General features: G+C 34.8%; 1 protein-coding gene across 1 annotated transcript in view; it reads right to left on the bottom strand.

The window, feature by feature from the left end:
• LOC118201084 (uncharacterized) overlaps positions 1–24,804 on the bottom strand; it is a 358,982-nt gene extending 334,178 nt beyond the window's left edge. The window contains exon 1 of the mRNA XM_085822792.1: positions 24,666–24,804. The gene's annotated coding sequence lies outside the window, so the exon portion shown is untranslated. The remainder of the gene's footprint in view (positions 1–24,665) is intronic.
• Positions 24,805–27,183: the final 2,379 nt, after the last annotated feature.

Raw genomic sequence — 27,183 nt, 5'->3', positions numbered from 1 at the left:
ATTTTTAAAAATAAAATGTGTTTAAAAACTACCTTTATTGCTTTTCAATCACTTGGTTCGCTACTCTGTAACATTAAAATTAAATTTGAAAGTTAAATACCTTACGCTTAACTGAATGATAACACGCCGGTGCATAGATAAGGATTCCATTTGCAACAGTGGTAAGACATTGCTTTCAAGTAGCAGAGTGTGTGGATTAAAATTGAAAGATAAATATTATATCTTATATTACTGAATGGCAACAGTATGGAGCGCTAAAAATAAGAATATTTTATTTCGAACAGTGTTTCCATATGTAATTTCAAACTGTTGAATTTTTTAAAGAAAAACGCTTTAAATTTGTTCAAAATATAAATCAAAAACAAATGTGAAATTCAAAATTCAGGCTTCAAAGTGTCCAGGGGAAGGAATAAGAGTATTAAACATTTGCTGGCTGTATATGCCGTAGTTTTCCCATAATGCGAGAAATATGCATACATGCAAATTCTTCATTATAATTAAAAAAAATAATATATCGGAGATAACATTTAGTGGAAAGCATTCGAAAAGTGATCCGAACACAAAAAGTGAGTTTTGAGAATAATAGCAAGCAGATGCTTATAATTTTATGTAGTGTTGGAGTTGCGAGAATAGAAACTCAGCAATTCATCAATAGAAGCACATTTACTTTACATACAGTTGATTACGCGGGCATGGGGAGTCATGTACCATGCGAAAAACCAAGCCCACGGCCCTGGATTCTCCATCTTAAAATGCGGTAACGATAATAAAAATGGACGTATCATTCTTAGTCTGTCCAAGCTTTAAATGTATAGACTATGGAAGGATAAAAGAGTGAATCACGCATTATCTTTACATACATACTTTGTCAGAAAAGTTCCAGAACAAAGGTTATAAAAATAGAAAATTGCATTTACCAAGTAATGATGCTACTTGCTATCATTAGTAGTCCCCTTGGCTATAAGTAGTCCTCTTGGTTATCTATACACAACTGCCAACCTTTCTAGAGGTCTTGGAAGAAAGCTGGGAAATCCTCAACCGCTATGCTTGCAAGCTCATTTGTAACAGGATGTCTGCAATCATCTTGATAAAGCTTTCCTTTCAGTCACCTTTACTCTCACGAAAACAAGAAAACATCACAATAATCTTTGATACAAATGTGAGATCACGTCTGGCTGTATCCAATAGTTTAACAGAAATTCTTCGTCTTTCCTCTTTCTATACATCTGTCAATGAGTTAGGGACGATTCTTGCATTAAATTTCCGTTTCCCTAAATCATCGCGTAAGATCTTATGATACACATCACGATTCAAATTCAGTTCTTCTGATAGCATACGCAGAGTTCCACTACAGTATTCTTGCCATAACCTGCCTTATACGTTCCACGTTTGCATCGATATGTGCTACAGACGGACGACCAGCTCTGGGATCGTCTTGCATTGAATCTCTGCCTTCACGAAACCTTTTGTGCCACTCGAAAACATGACTTCTTGAAAGTACCTTGTCTGCATATGCTTGCTTAATCATGTTCCACGTATCACTAAGGATTTTCGCGAGCTTAACGCAGAATTTAATGTTCACTCTTTTCTCATAAGTAACATCCATTGTATCACCTTAACGAATGCGAGAATAATCAGTGTGTTGTTACAGTGTGTCGTTAACAATATGTTGTTAAGCACAGCCTTGCCACCTACGTTTGCGTGAAAACATGGCCAAGGTTTTGTGAAGTAAGAATACTACCAGGTAACGTGAAAACAACATTTGTTCCTTTTTTGTACTGCAAACTCAGAAATAAAAATAATTATTATGAAACGTTTTTGCCAAAGGATCTATTTGGGTTATTTAGGGAAAGGTCCGATAAAGTAGGGTTTTTATCTGTACTCAAGATTTTATAAAAGTTCTTGCTGTCGAGCAACACGAAAGATTGAAACTCACATGAACATATCTCTACATATAATAAAAGAAAGAGTCTGTCTGTCTGTGTGTGTGTGTGAGTTTTTCGTTCGCGCTGCGCGTAAGCTACTAGACCCACGGCTACGAAATTTGGTACATGGGTACATCTAGACAAGAGCCAGTGCACCTCGAAGCGATCTTTTCGAAATTCGAAATAGAATTTTTTTTATTTTATGTTTTGTGACGAAATCGCGTCAATTTTGAGACATAATGGGCTATAGGAAAGCGAGATTTTACTCTACACACTCCATTTTCACATCGTCAGGAAACGTAGGCACTTAGATATTTTACGAACTTAAAATAAATTTCGTGTTTCAATAAATCGATTCAATACGAATTTATTTTACAAAGGGAGCTTAACACCTTTTCAACGGGATTTTTTCTAAAAAAGTTTTTTTTTTTAAATGTACAGTTTATTTTTCTTTGATTTTTGGACACGTTAAACTTTCATCCTTGCGGCTGCTTTTACAAATGATAATATTTTGTATTTTTAAAAGATTTTTTAAATGAAGCTTCCGAGTACACTTCTCACATCTCACATCCTTAAGAATGTGATTTTGGCAACAATTTTCCTGTCTTATTGCTGTTGATAGATTTTTGATGAAATCGCATCATTTTGAATAGTTTCATTCTTTTAGAAATATGGGTTTGGCAACAATTTTTCATCGTATTTCTTATGTTGCTGTTTTTAAGAGATTGGCATATTTTATTGTCATTTATATATATAATGCATTTTTATTGATTTTTTTTTGGATAAAGTTGTTCTGCAGAGTAAAATTCTGCGCGGAATTTTATGCTTTTTGAGTTTCTTTTATGTTATCTTTTGCTTATTTCACTGTTTGTAAGATATTGAAAAGTTTTGCATGATTTTTTTTCTTCAACGGAAAGTTGGTTAATTTTTTTAAATTAGGATAATTAATATTTGTATTAAGGGATATAGCTTATTTCATTGTGTCCACCAGCGGCCGAGAGGTAAAGTCGCTGAACACTGGTAGTTCGGTCCGAGGTTCGAATCGCGCGAACGGGCTGGCTGCATGGGCGTTTTCGTGGTTTTCCCCATGTGTAACGTGTATACGAGCGAGTTTCCCTTAGAAAGTCCTCCATGAAGGCATTCCTCCTCTTAGGCAGATAGCCCTCGAGGCTTTGCCATAATCACACACACACTTATTTCATTGTAATTTTTTTCTCTTGAAAATATAAGATAAAATATCTTTAATTATACTTTGCTTTTCAGAATTTTTTGTTTTTTGTATTCTTTTATGTTATTTATGGCTCATTTCACTGTCTTTAAGATACTGAAAAGTTTTGAGTGATTTTTTAGGAAACAAAGTACTTAAACTCCTTTATACGATTTGAGTTCTTACGATTTTGCAAAGGGAAGGTGGTTAATTTTTTTATTAGGATAATTAATATTTGTATTAAGGGATATTGCTTATTTCGTTGTAATTTTGTTATACGCAATAACTTTTTTTTTATGAAGTTGTTCTGCAGAGTAAAATTCTACGCAGTTTTTAAATCTAACGTTTGGTGTTTCCTTCAGTCATTCTTTCGGTACATTTAAAAGCCAGACGAAGGCTGGCAGCGAAGCTGTTAGTATGAAATAAACTTATCTAGATGGAAAAGTATTCCAAAGTGTATTATATCCCTTCATTGCAGAATAAGAATTAAATGAAATTTGACGTCACATATACGAACCCCATATTATTATTTCTGAGATAACAAACTCGCGCTGTTGCCAAAAGAATTATGCTAATAAAAGATTATTATGAAAGTACTTTGGACGAATTCCAGATAAGCTATAATATCAAAATTCTAAGTAGAGATTAATTTAAATCATAATAAAATCTCGTATTTTGAACAGTTATTATTCTTCCTAAAAATTGATTTTGCTGTTTGTCGTAACCAGTTAGATTCTTTATAATATTTTTCAATATTCATTTGACAGACTAGGACATAAAGCGGAAAGCATAAAGCTTTAGTCATTCATTTTAATGAACCGTGTCAAACCTGTTTTATAAAGTAAGGTATTTTGTAGTATTTAATTTTACCTGAATAACATGGAAGTTCATTTATTAAAAGCAGAAAATAAGTTATCTTATATGGCTGTTTATTAGTAAAGAAAAAAAGCTCATGTAGACACCACGTGACTTCCTTCTACGACCTATAATTTATGCATATTTTTTGTTGCATTTTGCCCCAATCCTTGCGCGAATCTATTTTGAATGTTTCTTTGAGTGACCTCTGCACATACGAACAGGATAAAGACTCTTTATTCCAAAGCGGATTGTAAAATAGATTCGAATTGGATTTTTTCGTGACGTCTGTACCTATGGACATATGTATCTCCTATAATTAAAAATCCGATGTGGTCATCCCATGACTGCCTTTCGCGGCCTATTCAATTATACACACTTTTCCTGCACTTCGTTTAAACTTATTTCCTCTATTTTTATTAGAGATATATTTCTCATTCAATCAAATAAGTTTTCACTTCGCTGCAAGAATATGGGAAGATCTAAAACACCAAACAGTTAAAAAAAAACAATTTTTACAGTTAAAATTTCTAAAGTGTGTACGCAAAAGCAAGCAGTTCGGCCAACGGACAGGAAGATAAAATTTTCGGTGAACAAAACTAAAAGTTAACTTTTGGTACCAGTGGGCAAAAAAACGTTCAAGTTCGTGGATTAAATGACTTAATTCAGTATTCTATTAAGAGTTTCAAATGTAAACAAATAGCTGCTTCGTTAGATCTAATGGCACTTTTAAATGATTGATAATTCTACAACTACTGCATGCAGATAGCTTTAAAAAACTTAACCGGAATATAAGAACAACATAATTCAATCACTTTTAAAGCAAAAAATGCGCAATTTACCAACATATAAGATTGAAAACATAGAGTCAAGTAAGAGTGTATATATATGCTTGCTGGGGCCGATTGCAAGAAAAAGAGAAAAATGCGCAGCTACATGTTATAGTAGTCCCATATACAAAATTTCGACGCTCTACGGCTAATTGTTGTTGAGTTAGGCGAGATGCAGTTACGTACGTGCAGATGTCACGAAAAAAAACCTCTTCTTAATGCCTTTTAAATCCATTTTACAGCCTGTTCTGGAAAAAGTAGTAATTTATTCTGTCCTTACGTAGAGATGTCATGTAAAAAAATGCTTCAACCATTTCTGCCAACATCGTCTAATAGTGGCATCGCTCCTGCTCAAATGTCGAGTTATTCGCCGATAAGATTAACCGACTTCTCACCCAACTACACGACTTCTCTCAAATTCTGATATTTGCGCATATCGTATGCGCACCTTTATGCGAGGTATAGTTACTGTCTACCAGAGTACACAGACTGAAATTCGTGAAGAATTTATGACCTGAAATAGTAATTTCTCCTCTTAAATATCTTGCCAGTTGCGCAGATCAGATGCGCTGTAGCGTCAACCGTTCATTCATTGGCAGCCAAAATGTAAAATTTTGCATTTTCCGTCCAAACCTATATGCATAACAATTTGTGTCCAATTTGCCTTATATCTTCTCGGTGCGTCGTGGTGTGTCGTTTTTTTTTTTTTTTTTCCTAAGACCATTAGAGTACGGCAGGAGATGAAAATGATGCACATAATAATGTGACATACCGGCGTTTTGAAAATGTTGAAATTTTGAACTCACAAAAATTTTACATCTTCTCACAAGTTTACTACATTTAACAACTATTAATCATGCGAAAGCTTGAGAAAGGTTTAAACAACAATGTAAAAAAGTAACCATTGTTACCAACCTAATTAAAGTTACCAAATTTCCGTTACTAAGACAAATCCCCAAATGGGGATCATGTCAGTTAACAGGTTAAAAAATCAGACAGTTCCTGTGCTTTTTTAACAACTCGTTTAACAAGTAAGGCTCTTGATCGTTGCTTTCACCGTCAGGTAGTGTTATAAGACCATTCACTTGTTCATTTATCATTTCACGACAGTCATTCTCTACTAATTCTTTAATTTATCCTTCTTGTATATGTGAAAAATTCTTCAACGTTTATTCCTTTCTAATCTTGGAAATCCTTTAAAATCCTCCACAGCTTCTCGCCAGTCATGATGCCAGCAAGCACCTGTTCCCATGCGAACTTAATTATTTTTACTCAGTGTCTTACGATGAATTGCTTCCAAAATATTTTTACTGATACTTTCCTTCGTCTAATGTTTTATTTGTAGAGATATAAAAATGCAAACAAGTTTCGGAATTCTTCTACGCTGTGATAAAATTTTAGATTTCTCAAACGCTTCCTGAAATTCGAATAGTACATGTCTTGTAAAGCTTTATTATTGTGACGTCACTGGTATAGCAACTAAGCTATTAAAATACCTACCGCTGAGAAATGCATAGCGTACGTAGATGTCTCGAATTATTCTTTGCTTTTGAAGAAAAGAATTTATCGTAAGGAATTATTAGTTATTAGAAAGAAATGCAAAAGCAAAATATGGCATAATTTTCCATCCATAAGAAAAGATAAACAAGATGGTATTCAGGAATTTCCAGAAAATGATGAAAGAACTTCAAATTAATTAACTACCAAGTACTTTAAGACCAGATTTCAATACTTAAATAATATGAAATGCCAAGAAAAAGGAAGCATTGTCTGTTGCTTGTTAAATCCTTGGAATGTAGAAAGAGCAGTTATTACAAAACTAAATCCATTGAGGATGATTATACTACAACGTCATTAGACGCATTCACAAATCTAAAATTAATAGATTATGAAGAAGAGTGAATTTAGTTTTAGACGTTAAACATTTTTATTTTCAAAGCATTTTTAATTTTCTAAAAATGTACTCTAGCTCGTCAACTGTTTGCAGATCGTATATTCGGCTCGAGTGCAGTTTGAATTTGAGACCACAATTTTAAGTCATAAAAATTGTCCTTTCAGTGATGGCATTTACAAAAATTTTGATTTAAACAGCTCTAAAAAGGGCGCAGCGCACTTACCTTTCACTGTCTAGAAATACCAATTTCTTCACTGTCTAGAAATACCAATTTCTTTTATCTTTTGAGTGGGGTCAACAACATTCCTTGCTTTATCGAAGCACATCAATTTAACGCAAAGTGAATGGCAGTGAATGGCAGCGAATGGGGCGAAGAGAGTTTTATGGCGGTGCTCTGTCTAATTACATTCTGCATATAAATGAGCAATAAAACCGTTGTGAGCGAGCGGGGAATTCCGGCGATAAATATTGATTTCGGGGCTCTCAAACACTGCAGAAAGGGTTTATTATTACTTTTTTCTTTGCCAACTTTATCGCGCCCTTAAATCAGCAGGACTCGAGTAAGGAAGAATAAACAAGCAATCGGAATTCGGTCTACAGATATAAAAGTTCATTCTTCATCATAATTTGCATTTCAAATCTCGTACCCCGATATCTACGATAAGATTTCACATTTTTGTTAGAGCATTATGTACGATGTAATAGTAATAAATGATGTTTTACTAAATAAGTTAACAAAAGTCCAGTGAAAGTCCCAGTTGTAAAAGGAAAGATTAAAGAAGCTTAGAAACAATACTGATTTTTCAAGCTTTTTTGTTCTTTTGCTTATTTTTTTATTAATCTTCCTATGCAATGAATTAATCTTTGGTAAAAGAAACGTGACATTGCCTTGGGAAGAAAAAATATAACTGTATCCCTCCACCAGCTTTATTTTCATTTCTTCCAGGAAATATAACATGCTTTATGACAGTTCTTTCATTTCTGTAAACCCAGGCTTTATTTATTTCTGTTATTTATCATTAATTTAGTGGCATCGGTGACAGTAACCCAGGCTTTATTTATTTCTGTTATTTATCATTAATTTAGTGGCATCGGTGACAGTAACCCAGGCTTTATTTATTTCTGTTATTTATCATTAATTTAGTGGCATCGGTGACAGTAACCCAGGCTTTATTTATATCTGTTATTTATCATTAATTTAGTGGCATCGGTGACAGTAACCCAGGCTTTATTTATTTCTGTTATTTATCATTAATTTAGTGGCATCGGTGACAGTAACCCAGGCTTTATTTATTTCTGTTATTTATCATTAATTTAGTGGCATCGGTGACAGTAACCCAGGCTTTATTTATTTCTGTTATTTATCATTAATTTAGTGGCATCGGTGACAGTAAACTGCATTTTTAATCAGAAAGACATAAGCTATAAAACAAGAAGAAATCCTCGTATTTATCATGTCTCACTAGAAAGTATGAAAAGCGTTCCAGACATATAATTAAGTTTTAATGGTAAATAATATTTGGGGATAATCTGTGATATTTTTATAAGAATATAAGTAAAGCAAACAGTAAATGAAATAAAAAAAATTAATTCCTCCGCAGCTTCTATGCTCATTTATAATTCTTCTGTTTGTCGTCAGGCAGAAATTTAATTTTTCATATAAAATTATTTTTTTTTGTGGGTGTAATGCTACCGTAGATGCAATAAGATATCCCCAAAATATTTAAAAAAATAATGAATGAATGAACTATAACTAATAAAAGTATGGAGCAGGTGATATAGGTTACAGCCAAAAACATCGCTGCAAAAACATCGCGGACGAAAACGTTGCGGAGAAAACAACGCATGGCGAAAACGTTGAGCTACGAAACATCGTGGGAGAAAACATCGCAAAGAAAAAACATCGCAGTTCTAAAACATCATGGTACAAAACATCGTCGTCCAAAATAAAGCGGTTGAAAACTTCTCAGTTTAAAAACATCGTCGTCGAAAATATCGTGGTAAAAAATAAAGTACCTACAAATGCAAGTTAAGCTTTTTATGGATTAGATGGCAAGCAACAGAAATCGGTGTAACGTGATTGAATCTGTGGGATTGCGGGATCATTATCTTGATAAACATGTCTATTACTTCCCATTAAGGAATATGACTTTCAAAATAAGGAATTAATAAATCTAATGTTTCCCATTTCTGTTAGCAAAAAAAAATTAACATTTTTGTTCCTTTGCAGCTAAACTTATTGCAGAAGCATCTGCTTGCACAATAGGATAGCTGGAAGCATTTCATATCCATTAAAACATATTACATTCTGATTAATGATTTTAATTCTAATCCATGTTTTCCGCCAGCCTTTCACAACTTATCCTCATTTGCGAGAGGTTCATTTTTTGATTCATAGATGGCGCTAGAGGTTTCGTTTCAAGAATATTCCGGAAGTTTTCTATGTTTATCCTGCTGTATGCGGTTTTTCCTTTCTTTCTTCCTTTCTTATTTTTTTATCATTTTCTTTCTTGTATCTGAAGAAGAAGATTCTACTGTAACTTCAGAACTGTAATCCTGGAAATTTACTCACATAATGCAGATTTTTACTGCTTATCATTAGTTGCCTTATAATTTAAAATTAGGATATTAATACCTTATTTCTTTTGACTCATTATTTGTGTTTTAGTGTTCGTAAATTTCAAAAGTAAAGTGTATGAAATCAACTCAGTCATATTATAGATACAATGCTACTTAATAACCCTGAACAACAATTATCAATTGCTCTTCTAAAGTTTTTAAAGCTGGGCAATTACAAAACAAATAACAGTTTACGATTGAAACGATTTCATTTTAATTGAGCTCCAAACTTTTATTCCTTATCGATAAAACCACTCTCATTTTTTTAGAAATTTCTCTTTCGTTAAGAGCACCATGAAACGGTTAAATGTTATGACAACTCCGAAACTACTTTCTGATATTAAAAAAAAAAAATAGTTTGTAATGATGTGCGGAGTTTCTTTTCCAGCAAAATATTTAGGCTGTCTTGAATAACCTCAGTTATTATATGTAACTTTCTCCTGCCTTAATTACACCATTCCTAGGGCAGAATGAGCTTCTTTTTCTAATATTTTATTTCAGCTCTCTAAAAGCTTCTACCCATAAGCCAGTGTTGGAAAACCCAGCTTAGTGAGTGTCGATACGATATTCATGTGCTTCAAGCAATGCAGAACGGAAGCTCATTTCCGGAACGGAGAAATTAATGAGCAGAATTCTCAGCCCTTACGCTGAACTGAAGAAAGATAAGATGAAGTCACAGAAGACACTAATGGGCGTTTTTCAATACTCGAAAAATGTCACACAAGAAATAATTTCTTCCATATCGCGTAATTTTCTTTGATATTTTTTCCCATATCTAACACAAAATTTTTTAGTGAATGTGACTACGGCTTATAAGATGTCCAATTATTAACAAAGCGTCGGAATCGTTAAGTATCTCTTGAAATTTTCTCTAAAAATGCCATTAACTGTTGTGAAATTTATTAATAATAAAAAATAGGAAACAGGAAGTGGAGTTTCCACTTGGTTTTTATAAACATTTGCTGCATTATTAATCTGCGACCGAGCACTATTTGTTAACTATTTGATAGTAGTGAATAAAACTAATTAACGGAAGCTCAATATTTTGCCATGAAATGCAATTGTAGAGACAAAAATATAGTTTCGGTTTTACATTCAAAACGCTGTCACTTGCAAAACAAAGTATTATCTATTTATAAGCAAAATTCAAGGTCAACATAAAACTTTCTCCACATTAAGATCCTGTATTAAAATCTACGGCAGACAGAAAAATGAAAATTGCAATTCAGCTTAACGAATCTTTTGCTTCATTATACACTGCTGGCCAGCTAATATGTAGCACGAAGAAAGACAAGAGATATCAAAACTAAATTTACTTCAGAGATTACACATAATCCCAATGTTAATTGATTTGAAATACAGCCTTCTTTGAAATGAAGAATACGAGAAATTCAGTAATGAGTGTTGACTCTACATTTGTCAATAATCGCCTCTACACGCCGCGACATTGAGTGAAAGAGACTTTGGATGTGTTGTTTGCTGATTGGAGCCCATTCTCTTTCCACAAGTAATCATAGTTCATCTACTGTACCCCCGGGAGCGGCATGCCGAGTTAAGCCTTCTTCAATCATTGACCAGATATGTTCAATGGGCGGTAGATCTGGAGCACAGTTAAGCCAGGATAAATATGCACTATGATGGACTAAGAAGAAAGCTTGTACATTGCTCATAGCGTGAGGTTGCCTATTATTCTGTTGAAATGTAGCCGCAGGAAAGCTCTGAATTTAAGGAAGGAGAGCAGGCTGCAAAACCTCAGAGATCTAGTTTGGTAATTGTACCCATAATGCGTACTAAGGAGTGCATGATTGAAATCCAGTACCACCACAGAGGACCAATATGACGATGCATAACACAACAGTCAAACAGCCTCTCTCCACGATGTCTCAACTTTGATCTGACCATCGTGGTATAGGAGGCGGAAACTTGATTTGTCCGAAAACACAGTGCCATACTATTTGGATGTCCATCTCTGCCCTTTCAATGCACCACTGCAAGCATAAACGCCTCTGGCTTAAAGTTTAAAGTAAACGACGCAATGTACTCCTGATGGACAGTCCACCGTACTGTAAACGATGTCGAACTGTTCGTGCAGACAGCGATTTTTGTGCTATAGACTGCATTCGTTACGATATCTTAGCGGATGTAACAATGCGCTCCATCAGTGCCATATACACAATACCGCTGTCGTCTCGTGGAGTGGTTCGACGAGAAGGTTGCAATGATGAAAGATGGGGGGGGGGGAGCGTTCAGGAATGTGTTTCCCTGCTTAGCAAGACCCTCCCGGAACTCAGAGTCGAAACCACATCTCTAGTGTAAGGTGACGAGCTGGTGAGCCAAATGCAGGCAGGTAGTGTCATCCACTGTGCTTAGGCATGCCGGGCTTAGAACATAAAAGAGCGAATGAACCAAAAAATGGAGAATTCATCACTTTAGTGGAAAACGAAGTTCATGACTAGTTAGCTGCTCCGACGACACTTAGCTTCAACCGGCTCACCTCACCAGCGGATATTGCAAATATCATTAAGAAACTGAAACTCAAAAAGGAGCCAAATATCGAACTGTGTTTCCAATTATATGATTCGCAGCTTACCCAGAAACGCAATTTCAAAGCTTTCGGGGATTTTCATTCTTTTCTTAACGCTCTGTTATTCGCCGGATCAGTGGGAGATAGCCAAAGTATACCTTCTTCCGAAGTCTCGGAAGGACATTTCTAAGGCTGAGAACTGTAGGCCAATCAGTCTTCTTCCCATGGCCGGTAAGCTATTTGAGCGGATCATCTTGCTCAGAACCGAACTATATTTGCATCATCTTCCGGACTATCAATATGGATTCAGGAACAATTTATCCACTATAAAATAATATATCCGTTTAGCTGAATTTGAGGGCTCAACCCTGCATTACAAATGCTGTATCGCTTTCCGTGCAGACATGTAGAAACTGTTAGGCTTTTCAAAATAGTAAATATGAAGAATCAACTACAGTGGATGGACAAAAATATGGAAACACCTTGTGAAATGCATGTTTGAAAAGAAAAATTGATTTTAATGAAATATGTAGGTGACGCTGGCGTTTTTGACTACTGACGCCACCTATACAACTTCGTAAATGTGCTAAACAGTTCAGTTGTTGTCGGAGTACTGTTATGTGAGGTTGTCATTGCATTATGTCAGAGTTAACAGGCTTCGAACGTGGGCAAATTGTTGGAGCACGTATGGTAGGTGCTTCCGTAAGCAAGGTAGCCGAGGTGTTTAGTGTTTCAAGAGGTACTGTATCGAAGATTTATTCCGCATATTTGAAAAGCGGAAAAACATCATCTGCTAAATCACAGCGCGGACGAAAGTGTGCCCTGAGTGATCGTGACAGACGATCATTAAGGGCAATTGTGACGAAAAATAAGAAGATCACAGCTGCAAAAGTTACTGATGAAATGAATGTTGTGTTACCGAACCCTGTGACTACCAAAACAATTAGAAGGGAGCTTCATAAACAGGGAATTGCTGGCCGTGCTGCAATTTAGAAGCCACTCATCAGTGATGCTAATGCCCGTAACAGGAAAAGGTGGTGTTTAAGTCATAAAGCCTGGACTATAGAGCAGTGGAAGCGAGTAATATGGTCTGACGAGTCTTCTTTCACATTGTTTCCCACTTCTGGCCGAGTTTACGTCTGGAGAACGCCATCTCAAGCCTATAATACAGACTGCTTGTTGCCAAGAGTGAAACATGGCGGGGGTTTTGTTATGGTTTGGGCAGCCATATCGTGGTTCTCTGCTAGCCCCATGATAACTGTGTCAGGGCACATGACTGCCAAGACTTATGTGAACATTTTGGCCGATCAAGTTCATCCCATGGTACAAACTTTGTTCCCCGGTGGTGATGGTGTTTTCCAAGACGACAAAGCCCCTGTTCACACAGCTCACATTGTCCAGGACTGGTTTTCGGAGCACGAGGATGAGTTGTCCCATCTCCCCTGGCCACCACAGTCACCAGACGTGAATATTATCGAACCTTTGTGGTCTACATTGGAACATAAAGTGCGTTCTCGTTATCCACCGCCAACATCGTTATCTGAACTTGCCACCGTTTTGCAGGAAGAATGGTATAATATTCCCTTGGCAAACATACAGGAACTGTATGTATCCATTCCGAGAAGACTGCAAGCTGTTTTGGATGCCAACAGGTTTCCTACACCATATTAAGCAAAGAAACATGTTTTTTTAAAGGTGTTTCCATATTTTTGTTCAACCCCTGTATGTCCTTACCCTAATTTAAATTACGGATACCTGCGAACTATTTACACTGCCGCCCAATCAGAATAGTGGTTAGTGACGCTGACTGCTGTTCCGGAGGGCCTCGGTTCGAATCCCGGAGAAGACATGGATGTTTGTAAATGTATCGCGTCTGTGCGGCGTGGAACACTCTAAGTGTGCGGCCAACCGAAAGTCTGCTCCATAAGCTGGTGGTAGTGGAAGAGGAGTGGAAGACCCTCGGACCCGTTCCCTTGGAGAGCTCTACATCAAAATTGGGGCAGAACTGAGCAAGGTCTTACTGTCACGTGTATAGTGCTCAAGGCTCTTGCCAACGATAGGCGCGATCTTGAACTCCTTGCTACAATGCATTTCATGGGCTTCTTCTGATGTTACTGTCAGACGAGTGAGATAAGTCACAACAACACTACTTATTTCAGGAGAGTGTGCATATGGAAATACTGTAATTAGTTATAGTCATAACACTTAAAAGCTGACATGGAATGAATTCCTTCCACCATATTTTAGTTCGAGTGCCACTTATAAACCATTATATTTCTCGAAAGAAGAAAAAAAAAAAAAAAAAAAAAAACGTGAGATATCTAATCTGCTTGGGATGCGTAATGGCAGACCACACATTGAGTTGAACAATGTTAAGCAAATTTCGCTTACTGCGCATGCTTGATGGTGTACCTTTGGCGCGGGGAGAAATATTGGCGACTAAGCAACCCTACGCTAGCTTATTCGTGATCACCATCGCTGTCGAGTGTGTTCGAATGATGTTTACAACTGTAATGTTGTGAAACTTTGCTTATTAGTTATTTTAACGTCCATACCGATTGCACTTGCTTATTTTTCGAATATATATTTCATTGTAATTTGTCAATAACAGTGCATTTAATATAGGGTGGCCCAGAAGTCACTTTACATTTTGAAAATTAAATAACGTTTTCTTAAATGACTGTATTTAATTAATTCTTTTTTATTTTTTGCTTATTCACATGTCCATTCAAATGAAAATGCGCTTCATCTCCCATGATCAACTTGTGAATAAACTCATTGTCATTTCTTGCAGTTCTCTGAAACCTGACAGCATAATTTACTCGTTTCTGAAAATCTGCTGGTTTTAAAGATTGCACTAATTGAACCTTGAAAACGCGTCACTAAGTTCCTTATTGCAGGCCTACTAGGGGGATGTCGAACATTAAAATTGCGCATATATTGCGTTGCAACAATTGACCGTCCATTTTCAAAGTAAAATTCAATTATCTTCACTCGTTGTTCTGTTGTAAACTTATCCATGCCAAAAATTTCCAGGGATTATATTTTTTAATTCTGAAAAGAGAAAAAGAAATATATTAATAGAAAAAAAAAGTTATTTAATTTTCAAAATGTAAAGTGACTTCTGGGCCACCCTATATTTGTTAACATATGTTCGTAATAATTCGTTATTTAAATGTAATTTGTTTACATGTTATAATTCAGTAATTGTAAACTGGAGTATCTCGCTTAGTTTGTTAGCGTATATTCGCGCTTTTATTTTCTCATTTCAAAGAATTTAATAACTAGCATTAAGGAATTGTAAAATTTCTTCAGTTTATTTGAAAGCACTTGTTATATTCCTCAGTGTTTCTTTATGTATGTACGAATGGAACGTATAGTAAATCCTGAATTGTTTTTATTGCTTAAAAGTATAATGAATAAATTTTCAACTAATATATCCTAAATTTCAGTCTTTTTTCTGAACGAAAATTTGTACAGTTCCAAAGGAATGTGCAGAATTTCATAGGTATTATATTTTACATTTTGAATGCAAACACTGCTTCACATTACTTCGCAATAATTTCAGCTTTCTAGTTGTTTGAGCAGTACAGCGAAAAATAGTATTTTAATACAGTAATTAATTTACATTTACATTATACTCTACGAAGATTTAAACGCCAGATTTGTTTAATATCAGATGGCGGTACATCTACCATATACCGTATTTATCTTCTTTTCAAATCGCGCGAACATAGTAATTACGCCAAATTGTTTTCTGGGCATGCGCAGTATGCGACATTCGTTTAACGCTGTTCAACTGAATGTGCGGTCTGCCATTACGCGCTTGGGATTCGATTCACGCATTTTTCCTTTTGCCGGGTGTACGTGCTAAACATTTACATTGCAAAAGGATGTAATAGAAAATTCATTAACTCCTTACAATCACCACTGAAAATGCAATAGGCGAGAGGCACAGGATGCAGTCGACAAAATGCTGACGAGTCATCGTCCTCCACATTTTAGTTCGGAGGCAATAGAATAGGTCAGATTTTTCGAAATAATTTACGTAAAAGGAAGAGTGCTGTATTCGAAATTCGATGTTGATGTATTTAATTTTGAAAAAGCACACTAGGGCTATTTGCCTAAGGGGAGGGATGCCTTCGTGGAGGACTTTCTAAGGGAAACTGGCTCGTATACACGTCGAAATTCAAACCATTGATGTTCCGTTAATGAGTTGGATGCGGGTGAGTACGTATGGACACGAGGGGAAAAAGCGATTTATATATAAATGCACTAAAACGTAAATTGTTTGTTATATTGGGAGTTTAAAAATTCTCCGAGCTCAGTAAAACTCCCATTCAGTATCATTCGAATTATAATCTCTTGCATTTTTTCTTACAGAAAAATAGTTTAACAATTTATGCAGTTTATACTCTTTTTAGATGGAGAAATTTATATCTCTTTGGTATTCATTGGCTGTTTAGGGTCATAATATAAGGACAACAAATGATTATATTAGTCTGCGGTGAGCAGCAATGCATAGAATCCATAAACAACAATACATGGATGTTCCCGGTTTAACGTCTTTTTTTAAAGAAATTTTCAATCATCAAAAGAAAGCATAAATTTTACTTTTCATATTGTCCCATAACACTTCGCCAGTAACTTTGAATACGCCAATATTTGACAGTTTATTTCCATAACTGAATAAAATGAAGCCTTTTGGTATTTTTCCCCCTTTCTTTTGCGAAAAATCAAAGCCGTGATTCAAATAAATCCCACATCACCTACAATTTTTTTATGTTACCCCGCGTTTCATTTTTTATTCCTGCCTAAAGTGCGTCGAAAGGTGTTTCCAGAAGAGGTAAAAAATATTTCCATAATCTCCAATGCCTTGGAGACCCGAGTCTTCATTGGATATGAGAGAGGGACTTTTCGCAACCATTCATCTTTGCGACTTCTGTGGCCTGAGGTTGAAGGCAAGGATCACATATCGAGAAGGAAACTGAAGAATATTTCCCAGATTTCTAGCGCATGTTTCAGATAAGATTGAATATGTTTTTTTCTGTTTTATCTTTCAAAGATATACGAAATAGTAAGTACCTTAGGGAATACCACGGACTGGCGTAGCATAAATGAAATCGTAGCCAAAGATGAATATTTAGGAATTCCATATTCCAACTTGGTTTTAGTTGTTTTACGCATTCATCAGTTGTTAATGCAAAATCTAGACATACCTAGCATGTTTTTATCTTTATTTTGGATTCATTTTGTCTAGAACAACCGTAATCAAAATTCATACTTACAGACCATTCTGTAGGTTGTCAAATTTCCTTATCTCGTATCACTTCCGTAGTAATTTAATTTAGATCAACTGCAAAGTAACGTTTTGAGTAGAGGCTTAGTAAAATACATATATATAGTTAAATTTATATATTTATTCACACTTTACTTATACAGAGATTGTTTACATATTTTTAGAAAGATTTCGACAAAGAATTAAAAAAAAAAAGAAAATGTTTTGGAGTGAAAATTTCTGGCAACAGCTTGTTATTTAAAATGACAGATATCTTCTTCTACTTAATTTAGAAATTTAGTCTTGTTGCAAAATGTCGCATGTAAACAATCTGTGGATTGAAGGATATGCTCCTGCGCTTTCCGAAGAGAAATATTATTATTTCATAACTCAAAAACGCTGTGGAATGCATGGTATTTAATTTTTTAACTTTAAAATAAGGAATATGATTAATCGGAAAGGTAAAAATCGCCAGTCATTACTCCTACATAGGAACAAGACTCCAAAGAATATATGGAAAAATTACGTACTGTTTCTAAAGTTAAAGCGACGCTAACAACAAAAAATTTTCTAATGCAGAAATCATTTACAAAGCTTTTAAACACATTTGCAATCAACAGCAAATAAAATAATAAACCAAGTTTTAGCTAACAAAAATGATGTTCACTAGCTTTTGCCGAGGCGTGTAGCTCAACCCAGAACAATTTGTAGAACCTTGTATGAAATCTGCTTAGCAGATGATAAATCAACATAACGTGATGAAGGAGACCATTTGTAGGCCAGACCCCCAATTGGGATTCTCCAAGGAACTGGTAAGCAGGACATACTGTTACCTGCTAAATGCCAGTATTGCCAACAAAGTATCCAAGTACCCCTTCGTGACGCATGCCTTTACCTAAATGACGTCAACAACAAAAGGGGAAAAAATTAAAGGTCTATTTGTTACCGAAAACGAAAAAAAAATGTACAAACTTGGTTACCTCAATGTAAAGTTTCGGTGAGGGAAAAACAAGAAAAGGCAAGAAATTAAAGAAAGTTTCAGTGAAGAGTTTATGATTCTCACAGGATTGTCACACAATGGGAATTAAAAATAAGAAGAGTGGAAAAAATGTTAAAATTATCAACGTACTATCAAGTTTTGTCCGTTATTTACAAAAGGAATTCCATTTCCTCATCCCAGTGATCTTCAGAGTTCAAGTCATACTTCAAAGTATACCACTATAGTCCTTTGAAAAATGGAGACTGATACAGATATTGTTGCATATATCTCTCTTAACTGTATTCCTTATGTCCCCTGACGTTTCACTTATGTACTATTGCGAAAGAGACCATAGGCCATCGATTCTATTGACGCCACTGACGATTGAGGGACTCTGGAAAGCAGTGAAGAGAAATGGTCAATGGAAGTCAATGAAAGAAATGGTCAATGGAAGTCAATATCCTTGGGAATTTTACGAAAAGCTCTTCTATCATGGAAACCATGATGCAGACATTCAGTCCATAAAAAAAGGCTAGCAGATCGAACATTTATACGAGGAGTAATCCAAAATAAAGTTTACATGGCAAATGAAAAAGTATTTATTAACAATAGAAACAAGATACAAATTGGAATCAAAAGACACATCTGACCTTCACTTTTCTACATAGTCACCAAACATGTTTAGGCATTTGTCAGAACGTTTGGTCAACTTGTTTATCCCGTCTTGGTAGTAATCAGGACCCTGCTCATTGAACCATTTCTCGGCAGCTGTTTTCACGGCATCGTCTGAGGTGAACCGTGTTCCGGATAAGTATCGCTTCAACGCCGGAAAAATGAAATAGTCATTTGGAGACAAATCGGGGCTGTATGGGGGGGGGGTGATTCCAGACCTCCCACTTGAACCTTTGCAGCAATTCCTGAGTCTGGCGAGCTGTATGGGGCCTGGCATTGTCATGCAGAAGAACGACGCCTTTGCTCAGTAATCCAGGCCGTTTGCGTCGGATGCCTTTACGCAATTTCGTTAAGGTGGCACAATAACGATCAGCCTTAATGGTATGGCCACGTTCCAAATACTCGATTAGGATAACACCAGTCGTATCTCAGAAAACGGTTGCCATCACTTTACCGGCCGAGGGTGTGACCTTAAACTTCTTCCTTGTCGGTGATCCAGCGTGTTTCCACTCCATCGTGGCTCTTTTGGATGTGGGGGTGAAGTGATGAAGCCCTGTTTCATCACCGGTAACGATGCGATCAATGAAGTGTTGGCCATCTGAATGGTATCGCTGAAGAAATGTGAGACTGCACATTATTCGAGTGGCCTTATGCTGCGCGGACAACACACGTGGAATCCAGCGGGCTCAAACTTTGAGGGAATATCGCAATTCATCGGTTACGATACGCTGTACGTTACCATAACTCAGGTCCAATTCTGAGGCAATCTCACGAGGTTACTCGTCGATCCCTTTGGATGATTTCTTCAACACGTGCCGTTGCTCCCTGCCCGCTTGATAAGAACGACACCATTTCGCTACCTGTTGTCTACTCATTGCTTTGTCCCCGTATACCTCAACGATTTGTCTGTGAATTTCGGATGCGGCCACATTCTTTGCCCATAAGATTCGAACTACGGCTCGCACCTCTATGCGAGACCACTTTTCTAGACGTCGTGCCGTTACTGTCGCTCTTCTGCGTACTGACGCTACTTACTCGTAGAACCGCTGTAGGACAACTAGCGCCATCTGTCAACCACCTTGGGTGGCACAAATTTTACGTTTCAAATGCTTCTGCTTGTAAACTTTTTTGGATCAACCCTACGTAAAAATACCCTTTACATTTTTAAATGGCCCCTAAATCGTTCTAAAAGTGTGTAAATATCTTCTCTTTTTATAATAAGCAGAAAATTTACGTCCCACCTAGATAGCTGAGAACATTGTTTAGAGCGAAATTGTTTTGGCTAGGAATCCTTCAATGGCATGAGAAAGAGAAGCTGTTTTTGTGGAAGAGATTTTCCTGGTCTTGCATGTTCTTAAATGTGATAACCCCAATATGTGCACTTTAGTCTTAGAACATAACCTAAGGAAAGTCATACAAATAGTATATGGAAAGAGGAATGTTTCGCGCGGGCGAGCGGTATGTAAAGAACTAAACATTCATGTGTGTATGCATCCGTAAGAGGTTGGTCATGAAAAAAACACTTCCTTATATATGAACACCTAACGGTCTCTCCACTCAACTAATCTAAATGAATTTTTTGATATTGTAATTTGAATGTATGCACTTGAGATTGTGATAATTTAAAAGGTCAGAGCTCTCACTGCTGCGGTTACATTGAAAAATTTCAAAATTTTTGAATGGTAACACCCACTTTATTCCTCCGCAAATTGATCTGCGCATTGAAAAAACATAAATGGCATTGGAAAGATACACGTATGATGAAAATTGCCAGGGTACAGCATTTGCAGATAATCCCACTGTAAAGGACCAGCCAGCAACAACACAAGTAAGGAGAGGAAAAAAAAACTTTTACAAGTTTTTAACGTGTCCACTTCAACAGAAAATAACGCATTGCATATGGGAGATTGTTGACAACACTGACGAATGTAGCATCGCAGGAGAAATCTGTATTACTTCTCGTTTTATGGCATCTTTCAATTCTGACAAATCCCGTAATGTGTGTAGCTTAGATTTCAGATAATTCGATAATTCCAGAACCAGAAATGCATAGGAACGAGTTCGGGAGATCTCAGTGGCCAAGAAACTACAAAGTTGCGAGAAATGATCCCACCTTGAAATGTTGCACACGTTGCAAACTTGTAATTTCAATAAAAAAAAATTTCTCACTTGTGATGTAGTTGGTCCTTTACAGTGCTCTTCTTTGCTAATGTTTTACGCTGACAATTTTCGTTATACGTCTATCGTTTCAACGCCATTTATAGTTTTTCAATGCGCTGATCAGTTTGCGAAGGATAAAAGTGAGTACTGCCATTCGAAAATTTCGAAATTTTTTTCACTGTAACCGTGAAAGCTCTTTTGTTTAAAATCATCACAATCTCAAACGCCTACCTTCAAATAGCAATATCTGGAATATTATTTCGATTGGTTGAACGGATATGCCGCTAAGTGTTCGCATATCGGAGAAGTTTTTCAAAGACCTCGCCATTCCCTGATCCGGTACAACGTTGAAAAAAATACCGATTACCGGTAATGCATTTTTGGTTCGGTATCGCAGTCACTACACCTGGTAGACGATAATTCGTAATTTCTTCGCAGAATTTCGACTGGGTCTCTTGCCCCTTCCCTTGAAGAATATTTATTTAGATTACTTTAAAGGAATCGAAAGTTATCTGCTTAAGGTATGAGAGGGATGTCTTAGTGGTTGGTTTTTAAGGGAAAATGGCTGCTCATATTCATGTTACTCACGGGGAATTCACGAAACTTCCGGTGCAACCAGGCCGTTCTTCGCGACCCGAACCCGGGTTGAACTAGCTCAGGGTTGACCTCGGTTTGAACCCATGTTCGAGTTTTACGAGTTGAACCCATGTTCGAGTGAATCGATGTTCGAGTTGAACGAGAACACGAGTTGAACAGAGTTCAAAACTTTTACTGCTTGTCTTCTGGTGACCAAGTAATGGATAATGATATAAACTAATACTTTCTCCATTGTTATATTGTCGTATAAATGGATAGAACGCCCAATTATCACTTTATCCATGTGCTAAACTCCATGTATCACTTTCTCCATTGTATATTGTATAAATGGCTAGAAAGTCAAATTGGCGCCTGGGCAAGGGGTCATTTCACTTTCATGTTTTCTGTTGCGAAAAATCTTTTAAATGCGCAAATGTTTAGCAAGCATAAGTAAACCTTATAAGTGCAATGTAATGATATCCAGTATTCGTTACACTTTGAATTATATATTATTTGCATTTACTAGAAAAATAGGTTAGGTACTTTTAAACTTAGAAGTTTGCTTTTGATGTTATTGGTCGATTTTAGGTTTTAACAACAAACAAAGTTCATTTTTATTTTAATGTAAGTTTCATTGTTCAGTTACATGCAACTTGGAATTCTATATAGGAATTCAAATGCTACCACTGCTACTACTTTTACTGCTACTGCTACTACTACTACTACTACTAATAATAATAATAATAATAATGAATCTGAAAGGGTTTGCATCCTAACCTTAAACGGCTTTTTTAAAACTTACAGTAGATATTATTAAAGCGGCAGCCCAATTTCATTGAAATAACGAAACATTTAATACGATACTAGATAAATATACATTCAGGGTAACATGGAAATATTCTATATGTTTTTATACTTGAAAAAGAAAAAAAAAAAAATATGACGTAATTCTATAAAAATAATTCATATTTTATTAGATAAATCTTGAGTTAAATTCCTTTTTATTTAAATGAATCAGATTAAAAAGTTAAAAAAATAATATTCTTAAGAAAGAACTGTATGCATTCCTTTTAAATCATTTGATTTGTAAATTAATAACGGGCAGGTTAAATGTGAAATAATACTATCTTATCCGAATAACAACAGATTCGAATGAAAAATGAAGCACCGCATTAAAATAAAAGAACACAAAATCGTGTTTCAAACCCAATAGCCCTTTTTACCTTTAAAATAATAACAATAAAAATCTGAAAGCTTTCAGATTTTACATTGCGCCCAAACGGGCGTTTTTTTAACACTTTGTGTGTTACCTTTATTTATTAAATATCATGTTCTTCGCAGTTTAACTACAAAATTCAATTCAACAGCAATATCGCAAAATAATTTTAAAATGAGCATATCTTTAGAATTTCCGATACACAGTCTCGCGCGCTGGAGATAAAAATGTTTTTTGTTTTCGTACAGTGTTGTCATTCCTCGCTTTGAAATCGTCGAGTTTGTTAATCAAAAGTTCTTAAATGTCTGACAAAATATGAAATAGATAATAAAACAAATTCTAAATTAGGGCTTCCAGATGCCCATATTCGGTGGAGGATTAAGTTATTCAACATTGGATGGCTCTAGGTACCATGGTTTTATCCCAATGCGAGAAACATACATACATTTATGCGATTTTTCATTATTTAATTTCTTTAAATATAATACAGGGCTGTAAAATTTGGTGGCAACAGTTTGAAAAGTGAATCAACGCAGAAAGTAAATCGACGCAAAATGCCAAAACGAAATTTCTAATGCCTTCTGAGCTAACGCTCTCCTAACGAATAATAACATTCTTGAAATCTAAATTTATTACTTTTAAATAGCTTAGTTTGTTAATTCTTAACAGACAGATTAAATTTGAATGATTATCTCACATTCTGCCGAATGGCAACAGACTCGAATAAAGTGAAACAACTCATTAGTGGACTACACGTAAAGTGAATCAGCGCCAATTCGTGTTTCCAGACTAATAGCCCATTTGGACTAAAAATTAAAAAAAAAAAAAAAAAAAAAAAAAAAAAAAAAAAAAGATAAAAAATCTGAAATGTTTCAGATTTTAAATTACGTCCAAAGGGTCGTTTTTTAACATTTTGTGTGTTACCTTTCTTTATTAAATATGTTCCTCGCACTTAAACCATAAGATCCAGTGCAACAGCAATATCGCAAAATAGTTTTAAAACGAGCATATCTTTAGAATTTCCGATACAGAGACTCACGCGCTGGAGATAAAAATGTTTTTTCTGCACAACGTTGCCATTGCTCGCTTTGAAATCCTTGAGTTTGTTAATCAAAAATTCGTCAAAGTTTTAAAAAATAGGAAATCGATCATAAAACAAATTTCAAATTTCAAATTTGGTCTTCCACATGCTCATATTCGTTGGAGGATTACGTTATTCAAAATTCGATGACTCTATGTACCGTTGTTTTATCACAATACGAGAAATATACATACATTTATGCAGATTTTTCATTATTTAATTTCTTCAAATATAATGCAGGACTCTAACATTTTGTGGCAACAGTTTGAAAAGTGAACCGACATTTATCCGTCCGACGCAAAATGCCAAAACGAAACTAATAGTCCTTCGGGATTCAAATCCCTTTGGACTAACAAGGAATAAATGTTATTTAGAAAAGGAAAAGTACCGAAAGAAGTATTTTGAAAGCATTAACACATTCGTTCGTACCTTAATATTAGACACAGTCATCCTTTGTAGTTAACACTTCTGAAAACATAAAAACTACCTATATTTAACATCTGGTCTATAATATGACAGTACATTGGATCTTTAGAATTTAGGATGGTCATTTTAAAGAAGTTTGGTTCAGTTTGCGTATACTAATCACTTGATTTATATTTTCAAGAAAAAGCATTCATGTTTTTAACAACAGCACTATATATTAACACATTTAAATTATAAATTACTAAGCAAACCAATTTATGAATTTTTTTCTTTTAAAAAATGCCAAAAACAATATGCTTTTATTATGTGTATAAATTTATAAAACAAAATATTATGAAAGGATATTTTATGTTATTCAAAGTAAAAACGAGACATCCTTTATTTAAGATAACACTTGATAAGATAACACAGAATGTTGCATACCTGTAACAAACATTTAATCCCACTTTTCATTTGAACGCGGAGGAGATTTAGTGGCAAACTTTTATCAGATAAAATAACAACACAATTAGTTCTACTTCGAACTCTTGAAAATTTCACCAAATATAACTCCTTCAGAATACAACCAACTCGCAGTCATTGAATAGGATACTTGGCATTGCTTCCGTTGTTTGATAATGACCTCAACAGCTTGTCCAGAGGTCACAAAGCGGCTTCCTCGGCCATTCGCATAATAATGAACTAGAATGAACGAATGTGTTATACCTACTCTCCAAAGGAGATTTATCTAGACAATATGCTTTTGGACATGAGGTTATTCACAATCGTTAATGTTTATTCTAAGGGGCAAAAAAACTGAGTGCATATTTGTTGTTTATTTATGCCTGAATGTTTTTTCTTGAGGAATTTCGGAGTCGGTGTTTAAATATTTAGAATCTTGAATGATAAAACTGATGTGATAATAAAATTTAAGGGTGAGGAGATTAGGGGTGTAGAAAAGAAAATGGATCATGCTCATGCGGTGTTTTTCTTAAAAAATAGGCAGTTGACTCTGAAGGGAACACCAAACGTTAAATTTAAAAACTGCGTAGAATTTTACTCTGCAGAACAATTTCTTAGAAAAAAAGTTATAACGTATAACAAAATTACAATGAAATAAGCAATATCCTTTAATACAAATATTAATTATCCTAATAAATAAATTAACCAACTTCCCTTTGCAAAATCTTAAGAACTTGAATGGTATAAAGGAAGTTAAGAACTTTGTTTCCTAAACAAAAAATCACTCAAAACTTTTCAAAATCTTAAAAACAATGAAATGAGCAATAAATAAGACAAATGAATACTAAAAACAAAAAAATTCTGAAAAGCAAAGTATAATTAATGATATTTTATCTTATATTTTCAAGAGAAAAAAATTACAATGAAATAAGCTATATCCCTTAATACAAATATTAATTATCCTAATAAAAAATTAACCAACTTTCATTTGAAGAAAAAAAATTATGCAAAACTTTTCAATATACAAACAGTGAAATAAGCAAAAAATAACATGAAAGAAACTCAAAAAACAAAAACTTCCGCCCAGAATTTTACTCTGCAGAACAACTTTATAAAAAAAAATCAATAAAAATGTATTATATATATAAAAAAATGACAATGAAATATGACAATCTCTTAAAAACAGTGACATAAGAAATAAGGTGAAAAATTGTTGCCAAACCCATATTTCTAAAAGAATGAAACTATTCAAAATGATGCGATTTCATCAAAAATCTATCAACAACCATAAGAAAGAAAAATTGTTACCAAAATCACATTTTTAAAGATGTGAGAAGTGTACTCTGAAGCTTCATTAAATTTTTTTTTTTTAAATACAAAATATTATCATTTTTCCAAAATTCTTTTTGTAAAAGCAGGATTTTGTAAACAAGAATGAAAGTTTAACGTGTCCAAAAATCAAAGAAAAATAATCTGTACATTTTAAAAGTAAACTTTTTCAAAAAAAATCCCGTTGAAAAGGTGTTAAGCTCCCTTTGTTAAATAAGTTGTTATTTAATCCATTTATTGAAACACGAAATTTATGTTAAGTTCGTAAAATAGCTAAGTGCCTACGTTTCATAAAAATCAATATGTGAAAATGGAGTGCGTAGAGTAAAATCTCGCTTTCCTATAGCCCTCAAAATGACGCGATTTCCTCATAAAATAATAAAGGAAAAAAAATTCGAATTCGAATTTCGAAAAAATAGTTTCGAGGTGCACTGGCTCTTGTTTAGATGCACCTATGTACCAAAGTTCGTAGTCGTGGGTCTATTAGCTTACGCGCAGCGCAAACGAAAGGCACACAGACACACACACAGACAGACTCTTTCTTTTATTATATGTAGAGAATTCATATTTTCTCAAATTTTAAGGAATTTTTGATTAAGGAACTCAACCAAAAGCGAGCAATGGCAATATTACGGGAGAGAAATTCTTTTTTTCTCCAGCTCGCGGAACTGTGTATCAGAAATTCTAAAGATATGTTCATTTTAAAATTATTTTGCGATACTGGTGTTGAACTAAATTTTATGGTTTCAGGGGGCTCATACACCTTAAACTCCTTATGATCTTCGAATATGTGACTGTTGCAAGAATTGGGATAACTTATTTATTTTAAAAGCAATTAGTTCCAACTTTGTATGGCTGACTATATAATATAGCCGCTTTCTGAAATCGTAATCAGAAAGTTTGTGTTGCCAAATATTTTTATAATTTAATCCGCTTTGTGACAAAAAGTTTGTCATGTTTCCACCTTGCGCGCACAGGTTAGAATTATCTGTTACATTACTTAATTCCATAGTTTATATATAGCCTTTATAACATTTGGAAACTACTGTAAACCAAACAAACTGTGAATTTCATGTTAAATTTTTATTTTATTTGGAGTTGAGTTTATAACATGTATTTTATTAAAAAAATCTGTAATGTTTTTGTGAATAAAATTTTTTATATAAAAATA

The sequence above is a fragment of the Stegodyphus dumicola genome, chromosome 8 (genome assembly GCF_044657685.1).
Source record: "Stegodyphus dumicola isolate Sdum_Otavi_A_Nest chromosome 8, ASM4465768v1".
Lineage (NCBI taxonomy): Eukaryota > Metazoa > Arthropoda > Arachnida > Araneae > Eresidae > Stegodyphus > Stegodyphus dumicola.
Note: the sequence above shows the minus strand (reverse complement) of the source record. Positions and strands in the feature narration are given on the sequence as shown.